The sequence below is a fragment of the Suricata suricatta genome, chromosome 10, assembly GCF_006229205.1.
Source record: "Suricata suricatta isolate VVHF042 chromosome 10, meerkat_22Aug2017_6uvM2_HiC, whole genome shotgun sequence".
NCBI classification, from domain to species: domain Eukaryota; kingdom Metazoa; phylum Chordata; class Mammalia; order Carnivora; family Herpestidae; genus Suricata; species Suricata suricatta.
In genome coordinates, this window is record NC_043709.1 from 135015562 (window position 1) to 135026548 (window position 10987).

Genomic DNA, 10987 nt, shown 5'->3' on the forward strand with positions numbered 1-10987 from the left:
TTCCTCCTCTTCCCCACAAGGGGGTGATGCCAAGAGCTTGCCCCACGGGCATGCTGCCATCTCCCCGGAGAAGCCACAGCTTTGTGACACCTGCTTCTCTTCCAGGGGAGAAAATGAAGAAGGACACGGCCACTTGCCATCATGTTTACGACCAGAGTGGTGATGCTCTAGTCTCACCCCCGCTTGGCTTCTTCCTGACACTTTCCAATTCATGAGAAAATGCTCAGAGCCTGACTTGGTATTGGCTCATGTAGATTCTAAAATCTATGGTGTGCTTTGTTGGTTCGTTTTGCATGAATTAGATTTTATCGAAGGCTTTTAGGACACCGCTTCTAACAAATGGTGTCATGTTAGAGTCAGGTGGCAAGCCGTTTTACCTTGACCAGAGTCTGTCACGACAGTTCGCTGGCCCTGCTCCACACCGCCGCCTGGCTCCGGACCCAGCAGGACCGCTTTGTTCTCGTCGCCTGAGACCCACTGTGACATCCCCGCCAGGAGCGGGCCACTGCCGCGCAGAGTGGCCACTCGGCTGCACTGGAACAACATCAGCATATCTGCTAATAATTCCTGATCAGCAGCGATTTTCAAATAACCAAATAGTGTGTCTTAGTTCTGCCCCGCCTCGTGCTGCTCCTGGGGTAGCTCTGCTGTATCATCATTAATTAGGGTAATCAGATTTCTCTTTTTTCTTCATCCGGCGATTACAAAGTCATTCTGTCAGGCATAAATTACTTCTTCATTATTCTGGAAAAAAATTTATTTCTTAACAAACTTCAAACAACATATACGTTATCTTCTACAGCACATTGTCTTCTAGGAGATAGATACCATTTTGCACACTGAATAAGTATAATTCAGAAGGACATTTCTAAATAATACCTCACCGGCTTTATGTTCAATCTATGCAATTTCAATGCTTCATTTGACGGGGATCTGCAAAATGATATAATCCATCTTTAAAGTTAGCATAATTTTCCTCTTTTCCCTTGGAAAAGCTTCTTGATGGATATATTCATGTCTGAAAGTCACACAGCACTTTTAAAAAGCTTACTGTGAGTTAGCATTGAAACACTGTGAGCCCTAAATACATATATATGTATGTACCTAAATATATGTATGTGTATATATCCTTATTATGGTATTTGTGTTATTAAAAGTGGCATTAAAAAGACTGAAGGACCAAAGCTATACCTCTGATCAGGAAGTATCTTCCACTTAATTTTAATTTCAATTATAAAACTGATCCTACGATTTTAATATCTACTAACAGGAACCACCTTATCTCCCCTCGAGTGCTATTGGGTGATGCCTCTCGACACAGGACACTTGTGTCAGGATCGCCAGGAGCGAGGTGCACAAACGGAGACCCCCACTCCCAGAGCCCGTCTAAAGGTCTCTGGGTGTTCTTCTGTCCTTTGCATTGAACACACCGCACAGGTGACGTATGAAATCTTACTTCGAGGTCTCACGGGTCGCTCAGCCAGTAGGGAGGCGCCGCATTGCCTCTATCGCCGTAGGGTCTCCCAGCGAGCCTGGGAACTAGGTTCACAGAAGACCGATGAACAGGAGGAAATGACTCTGAGCACCCAGATTTATTTAATGGGAGTTTGGCACTGGAGCCCCACTAAGGAATGGAGACCCCAGAAAGTGGCCAGGCCTGTGTGCTGGTCTACACGGGTTGAACAAGGAGATGTGGTAGGAGAAAGGTAACTAGACTGTGTGGGCAGAGGAAGGGAAGGTAAGCATGTAACAGGGTTTAGCAGATTTTCCCTCCCCCAATCTCTGGTGACAACTTGTGTCCTTCATCCTGGTAAAGGGACAACGGCTGTCACAAGGGAGTGTCATCTCCTGGAAGCAAAGGGCGTGGGGCTCAGACCCTCCTTCCTTGCACCTGCTGTCCTCAGTGCCTGTAGATTCAAATAACCCTCGCGCCCAAGGGGCATATTTTGGGGTGGCGCCTTCTGCCAGCTCCAGCCCTGGATCTCATCTCCGTGCCGCCTCTTTGAGTGGAGGACACCATGTGTCCTCTGTGCCTCTCAATCCATGAGATGACGGTTCCATGCAAACCTACCTTGCCATCAGCTTTCTGACCATGCAGCTGGAGGCTCACGCTTGTCGAAGGCTCCTCCAGAGTTTAGGAAGATTCTGATCCATTTGTTTCCAGTCCCTCCCATGGGCCAGCTTGCCTTCTATGCTCTCTTAGATGAGATCCTAATAACTTGCTTATTCCTTTTTTTCTTACAACTGGGAAGTCACCTGGGGGCCACTGAAACAGTCCGCGGGAGAGACCATACCTGACTCAGGATTCAGTTATTTTTGTTCACCTGAGAAATCTTTCTGGGAGTCTGATACTTTTAGTTTTTTTTCGAACATTTTTCTTAGTATCTGCAGTTAAGGAATATTCAGAATTTCCAATGCTCCAAGACCTGTTCCTTCCTTACCAGCCCTTTGCTGACTTGAAGAAGACTAACATGGCCGCCTGGGACACGACTTGTTAAAGATGGCAGACCGAACGTTGGAAGGTCCTCTTTTGATCTCTTTTTGAACACCAGGCAGTTCTTGCCTGAGGTCACTTTTTTGGTAATATTTTGCAGCATAAACCATGTAATAGCCACTATACAAGAAAACTAGCCATTTTCAGCCAGTGACATACAACTGTGAACTCCATTGCTACATGGTTTGTTTTCCATATATGCAGTTTGTAGTTTTAGCAAATATTTTGTCACTGCATTTAACTTTTCTGACTCCAATACATTTGGAGACATTTTGTGATCTGTTGCCCTACTGGTAGATGTTTCCATGTGGTTTTTTTTTCTATGACAACACTCATCATGGTACAATTTTATATATTAGCTAAAATGGTGCTAGGCTTGTTAACAGATAAATTTTCAAACCTCAGGGCTTTATAATAAAAGAAATTGAAATCATCCTCAACTGAACTTGAAATTAAATATTCCTGGCCGGGGGAGACTCTCCTCCAACGACACCATTCAGGGACAGGGTATCTTTCCATCGTGTGATCTGCCGTCTTCCACAAGTAGCTCCCAAGGCGATCCTGTTAGTCTTCCTCAACAAGTCCGCAAAGTGGGGGAGAAGGCAAGCTGCTGCCTGGAGGCGGCAGAAACCATTTCCATTTAGGTTCCATTGGTGAGAAATACTCTCCACAGTCGTGCAGACCCATGGGGGGTAGAGAGACAGAGTTGCTCCCGCACCATCTCTTCTCAGAAGCAGCTCCTTCCTGCGGAGGGGGGTAGAAACACCTGGTAGGCAACCACTTCTGCCAGCGGGCATTTGGGAGGGCTCTTTGAATGAAAGCATTATACAAACAAAAATGTGGAACAGCGCCTTGGTGGATTTGCTTTGTGGGTCCAGCAGAGTACAGTTTTGGAGTTGGTGAAGGAGAGACCCCAAGCAGTAAGTTAAAGCTTTAAGTGCCAAGCTGTGACATGTAGAAAGAAACATATAGATTGTAAGGTCAAGTCCATGATGCAGTCTGAAACTAAATTTTATTTTCAAGTACGTGCATTTTTTTTCTGTGAGATTCCCTATAGTTTTCTTTGGAATCTAAAAGTCTTCATTATTGAGCCCATTAGGTATGTAGAATGGACGCAGGCGATGAAGGGTGGGCGCCGGGGGCTACTCTCAGAGTTCCCATGTCTATTGTTTCTCCCCAGTTTTGTGTGACTGTGAACAAGTGACCCTGTCTCTCCGAGCAGCTTGTTTCTTACTTGCAGAATAAATGATGTCATCACCTCCACTTGGATGCAGGAGAATTAAGGGGATCGATATGTACAAGCACTGGTTGCGGTGCCCACACGTAGTACATGCTCAGCGAATGTTAGCTATTTCTCTGATCAAGATTCTGTGGACGTTTGTGCCATGGATGAGGAAAGAAATGAAAGGTAAGAGGCTGCTGCCACAGAGAGGATAGACAGGAAGGGGCAGATGCAGAAGAGATATTAAACTGGTCTGCCATTGTGTAGACGCCCTTAGCAGAGATATATTTGCAGCATTGTGGAGTTAGTCTTTTTATATCACTCATTTTCCAGCAATTTGCATGACATTAACTATAATTATCACCGCTATTACAATTACTATTATTGTTTGGCTCTCTTCCTAAGCTAAATGAGTATCTATTAGGGGCGGAGGCTGGCAGCTCCTCTTGCTGAGTTAACAGTGGGACCATAGTTTTGGAGTTCCAGCATCCGTGACACAGAATCCTAAGTGATTATTTTTTTAACCAGTGCTGCTTGGAGCCAATAGGCACACTCCGCATGGAGCCTAGTTCTTTGCTACTTCGAAGACTTAAAATGCACAGTGTTCTGGAAAAAAACTTTCTTCCAGACTGAAAAAGTGCTGCACCTGCTCTGTCTAATAAGGTCACCTAGTTCCTATCAGAGCCATGTTGAATATGGTTCAAATGTGGCAATTTAACAGTCAAAATGTGATTCGTGTAACCACAGACCCGTATTTTAAATTTATTTCATTTCAATTAATTTAGGTTTGCATTGCCACATGTATCTTGTGGACACAGCATGTGACAATGCAGCTAAGTTGTATGAAATCTAATGTAGAAAACAGACAAAAGAACAATTTCAACTGGATATCAAGTGACCATGGATCAGGAGCAGCGAGGTTCAGTCTTCGTGCGATAAAACTTATACGGTGAATGGTTGGTGTGAAAAATCAAACGTGGTCACAGGAAGTCTAGGTACTCATCTTCCTAGGATGGTGCATTGGGAACACTGCTTTCCTCCTGTCAGCCATGTGTCTGAGCATCAGGCTTGTGTTTGCATTGATGGAGTGGATGTAACATGTGCCAGTTACTAAAAATGAGACAAGGTTAGAGACATTTTTGGAAGAATTCAATTATATATTGTTTAAACGCCGAATGTTTAATTGCATTTGAGGGACTTAAAACACCTGAGTAGTCCAAGCTAGTAATCAGCTCACCCTCTTCCACATGCTAATACCATCAATTCCCGTGCTCCACGAGGCGTAGCTTCTCTGTCTGTTGTACCAGATCGTCTTTCACGTGTCTGAAGATGTCGCTGCCCTGATTAAAACCCTTCATGTCCTGTCCTTGCACTGAAGACAAAGCCTCGGCCCTGGAAGTTCTTAGACATTGCGTGACTCAGGCCCTCCGTGTTCCCACTCCCACTGCCTTGTCTTCCCGTCCTTATGACTCCTGACTCCAGGAATACCTGTCCCGTCCACCTGGGCTTAAGGCACGTTGACCATGTACACCTTGCTACCTGCTCCATTTTTGTCTCTTACCATTACAGAGAAACTATTTGTATTTTTGCTCAGTCCTCATATTTGAAGACCTTCCTAGTTTATCAGCTCCTTTAAAACTGCAGTGAGGACAGTCTAGTTGACTTTGACCCCCACTGGTCAGTGCTGATCAGGAGCGTTGTGTTAGGTTGTTGGTTAAGCATTAATTCAGGGAATATGACTCAGTGACTCTCCTTTTCCCAGACATTACTGAAACATCCAGGATTTACCAGAAGTCTCGTAAACAAATATAAAAGATCCTAGTTAGGTTTTCTTAAAAAGAAGGGACTAAGCGTCAAAGGGGAACAAGGGGGTTTTCCCCAGAGGGTGACAGTGGCAGATGAGCCCACAGGAGTCCTGCTGGGGTCACGAGGCTGTGCCAGCCTGCCTTGATCAGAGCCAAGGAGCAGAACACTGCCACATGGATGTGTTGTTCGGGGACATATTTATGTATATAAAAGTGACAGAAAGCAAAGAAGGTGATAACTTTTATCGAAATTGATAGAAAATGAAAACTTTAAGCATATTTTTATAATGCTGTTTTGAAGATATAGCTATCTGCTCAATAAAATTATTTTTCGAGGGGCACTTGGGTGGCTCAGTCGGTTGAGTATCAGACTCTTGACTTTAGCTCAGGTCATGATCCCAGGGTCATGGGATTGAGCCCACATCAGGCTCTGAGCCGAAGGTAAAGCCTGCTTGGGATTCTCTCTCTCTCTCTCTCTCTCTGTCTCTCAACTCCCTTCTCCTATTTTCATGCACATTCCCTCTTTCTCTAAAAATAATTTTCTCTATCGAGAAGAGACACATATGACAGTTGTCTCTATGTGTAGAATTCTAAAAAAGGATCCAAATTTCCAAATAAAATTGTGAGCATGTATTTTTTATGTAAAAGTGTGCTCTCTTCTCAGGTTCTGTATTGAATCAATACAGAAACATTTAATGGCAATTAATGCCTTTCTTTTATTTCCCTTCATTTGATTCTAACTATAGGCTGTCATTGTACATGGACACTGGCATCAAGTAATGTTTTGAATTCAGTGAAAGCACATGCTTTGAAATAGGCACAGGGGGTTTTATGCCATGACTGCTAACTAGTCATTCTTTGTTTTCCATCAACAGGCTTTTAGGAAGAATGTATGACATAGAAGAGTCAAAATGTTAAAATGTTATCCACTAAAACTCATGTGGACTTAGAATATGTACAGTCACCTACACTGTGCCCCCGGTCTTCCTCCAGGAGACAGTCATTGAAGGAATGTGACTGCCATTACCGATGAGCCAGCTGTGGGCAGTCAGAGGCTCCTCACCCTCTCCTGTCCTTGGGGTATAGCTCGGCCAGCCTTTCCCGTGGTGGGAGCTGTTCTCAAGGGTGCAGCCTTGAGAGGGTGGGGTGGGGCTGAGACCACCTGGCCTGAGTATGTGACTGAGCCCGGGTAAGGCATCTCTACTCTCAGGATTCTGGTGTGCTGTGGACAGGTATGGAGATGTGCTCATTTTGTGACCACGCAAGACCACCTTACATGTAAGCTCCCTTGCTTATTTAAGTGCCACCTATAAGTGCCACTTATTTAATGTCCCAATTCTCCTTGTCCTCAGGGATGGGGATCAGCTTGTGAACCAACAGATGTTCTCACCCAGCGTCGTGAATCGCTTTACTTAGTGGCAGTGTTCATGCTGACAACATTTTGGGGATCTTATATTTGCAATACTATAAAATGATATTTGAGAGTTCACCCACGTATCAGTTGGTTTGAAAGAAGCAGTGGGGCGCCTGGGTGGTTCCGTTGGTTGGCCAAGCGTCCAACTCTCGATTTTGGCTCAGGTCAGGATCCCAGGGTTGTGGGATCAAGTCCCAAGTTGGGCTCCACGCTGAGTGTGGAGGCTGCTTGGGATGCTTTCTCTCCCTCTTTCTGTTTGACACTGTCCCCTGCTCATGCTCACCCTTTCTCTCGGAAATAAAATTAAAAAAAAGAAAGAAGCAGGGATTATGAGGTTAAAATATCAAAGAGAATCTGAAATTTTGCAATACTTTATATGTCAAAATATTATTTATAATTATGGAAAATGAAAGACAAAAGCATACCATCCTAGAATGCTAATCACTGGAAATCATAACAAAAGGATATTCACAGAGCATTTCCAGTGATTTGAATATTGTTCAGAACCACAGGTAAACGGTACAGCTGATTTGAAAGGGTGCATCTAATAGGAACCAAATAGCCAGTAGGAGGACAGATGACGTAGGACATTCTGTGTTACCTAAGTCTTTATAGGCACATCCGTGCACTTTCTATTAAGAAGATGGAAAGGGGGGTTGAGAAAGAATGGAGATGCCTGTAGGAAGATAATCTGCGTACAGCATCTGCTACTGAGGCCCCTGAAGGCCTGAGTACAATTTCAACCAAGTTCACTCTGAGACCTGAGGCCACTGAGGGAGCCTGCAGACAGAGGCGGGGTAGCGGACAGCAGGGCAGATTCAACCTCAAGGAAATGACCCCCCAAAAGACCATAATTCCCCAGTTTCTGAACTAGACAAATAAATGGGTTGGAGTTTTAGATAGTGGTGTTGACTTTGGCCTTTTTTACTGGCTGCAATCTAGTGGATTTCCCTACAATGCCAAGAGGAGTGAGAGGGTTGAAGTGTTTTTAGCAAACTTAAAGACACACACAATTAGGATATGATTCCCCAGAGGGGCATCCATATGGGAATTGAGTCCATATGGGAACTTGGGCAGAGGAAGGTGAAGACCAGGGGTCAGTGACAGTGGGGGTGGCAGTAGAGACAAGAATTTTACTTAGGATTCTGACACATATTCTAAGAGCTTCGGGGAGCCCCTAGCATCTCTCCTGCACAGGGGCAGCGTATCAGGGCTTCATCTGGGGCCCCAGGCTTGAATTTAGAGCTGAGCACATCCACCCTGCTCAGGACTGGCCCCACGGTTAGGCACTGTGTGGATGCAGTCGGAGGGGAGAAGGTCCTTGTCTTTCCTGGTGGCGTGTTACTCAGTGCATGTATCAGGCAAGGATGCCTGAGGAACTCAGGAAAGTATTTCTGAAATGTGGGGGCCAATGTTGAGCTGGGGGAAGGAGGAAGAAAGGCAGAAAAATCTGAGCTTCTGAGTGAGGGTCTTTCAACCACTAAAACAGGATTCTAATGTAGGAGTAAACCATGTTAATAAACTGTCTTGTGTGTGCACCTCATGAAACACCATTTTGCTCTCTTGGAACTCATATCCCCATGCACAGTTACAGGAAAATGGGAATTTAATTATAATTTAAATTTTATGTTTACTTGTTGCCTGAAAACAGAATCCTGTCTAAATGCAGAAATTCATGATAAACATGAGGTACAAGGTGGGACTCACTTTCCCCAGTGGTACCTGTTCCTCCGAGATCCTCCTGCTCAAAGTTTTCAGCCTTCTTTGCCTTTCTCACGCCCTTGAGGTAATCTATAATGGCATGCGGTGCCCCCTCATTCCTTCAGGAAATTGATTATTCTTTGATTTCACACTCTCTTAGCTTCCTCTCCAGTTAGTGTGAGATTGGTTGAATTTTCCCTGCCTTCCTGGTTTTTTGTTTCATAATCCCCATTTGTTCAACTTATAACAGTGAGGCAGTGTCGGTAATATTTGGAAGTCTTCTTTGACAAGCTCCTTTGACAAGATCAATGCCTTGAAAATGAAGACTCAAACGTCCTTATTTCAGGCAGGTATTTATACTTATTTCATTTGGGATAAGAAGTTGATGCCAGAATGTGAACAATAAAATTACAAGGAAAATTGTTATTATGAATCATTGAATATTTAATGAGTTATAGAAATGAGATTGTCAAACACTTGGGGCTGGGATGGAAAGAAAGCTATAAGGGAAAGTTATAAAGCTGGAGACCTGAAGCATTGCGAGTCTGAGCCCTTAGGAGCGTCCTCAGCACTGAGGCCGGTGGGGAGGGGTTGTCCTTATGAGGCAAGGCCACCATGCAGGGGACTTGGTGCCTTTGCCTAGAAAAGCCTCATTGAACCAGGGGATGCCTTGACTTCTCTTAAGGTTTTCCTTCGTCCTTCTCCTGAATTGGGGTTTGGGTTCAAGGTGAACAGCAGGAAATTGATTTTTCCACTCATGTGCCCGGCTTCTTGGTCACATGCTGTAGGAACCACACTTCCGATCTTCACTTCTGAGAAGCCAGTGCTCTTTCCTAGGTTTAAATCTTACTTGGTGTTTCGGTGACCTCCAGCTATCTCAGAATTTCTGCTACGTCACCGAAGTCACCTCACAGACATTGCTAAGCTTTGGGCTTGGAGAACCCCGCCGTGGGCCTCCAGCCTATATCACGAGATAGCCCAGATTCAGGGGCAAGTGGATGCCACACGCCACTCCGGCCACCAGCACACGACACCACAGATCAGGGGGTTAAGACCTATGATTTGTTTTTCATACTTCTGGAGGTCAAACATCAAAGGTCAGGAGACAGCGTGTGTTTATATTATAGGAGATCAGGATTAGGATTAGGGGTGTGACTGTTTGATTCAGAGCATAGTTTACTTTTCTTCATGAAAACAGGACTGAAACCATGAGCGATTGCTTATAAGGGACCATTGAGTTCATCATTTTTCAAGTCTGTTTTCATCAATAGAACTATTCCTTTAAGGAAATCTTGCCCCAAAGAAAAGAAGAATTCTGAATTACAAAAGGCTTCTTGACAACCGTGGATGCATGTGTGTGGTTGGGGAAGAGGGCTTCTTTATTCTCCCTGCGTGGATCTCTGCAGCCCTCACAGATCCCACAGCTCCAGCAGTGTCGTGGAGTTATCTGAAAATCACTGGACACTGTATTTTTAGAGAGATTTTAGGTTGATAGGAACATTAATAAAATACAAAACTGCCCGTCCCCACACGTGCACAGCTGCCCCCACTACCAGTGTGCCCACGAGGCAGCATGTTGTCACTCTTGGTGACCCGCATGGACGTGTAAGCCGCACCCCAAGTCCATGGTTTACCTGTGGGCTCACCCTTGGTGCAATGATGCATATCCACCATGATAGTACCACAGAGAGTGTTTCATAGTCCTGGAAATCCTCTGGGCTCTGCCTGGTCACCCTCCCACCTGATTTTATAATGGAGAAAGCTGATACCAAGAAATATTAAGTATTTTGCCCAAGGTTGAACAGATAATTAGTAGCTGATCCTGGACTATTGATTTCCAGCCCAAGGATTTTTTTTCCTAGTCAAATATTAATAATGAATAGAGGAATTGCTCTTTACTCTCATATTCTTATTGTGCTTAAGCAATTTTTCCCCACTGCCCTCCAATATAGTTACATAACTAATGATTTCTTTCCAGACATTAAATCTTAGGAAAAATTCTTGAAATCTTTGTAGCTGCTTCTTGAAATTCACCAACAATCTTTCAAGCAGATATTGATGTTCTCTGGCCTCATTGGCTCTTGGCCATATGCTGCTATGATGTCATTGCGATGGGGACTGAGTGACTTAGCACTTTTTCAGACAGAGTCACAGATTACTTTTCTCTTACCTTTATGGTACATTCTTCTGCTCCAATTATGCCAGCACCTCTGTGCACCCTCGTCTTAGCCAATCAGCTGAATCTCTGAGTCAAAGTTCTGTACTTACCTTGTTCATTTCCATTGTGTGACATCCCTGATTGTAGGACTCATCTGCTGTCCATGGTGCCTGGTGCTTCGTGCGTTCGTGGG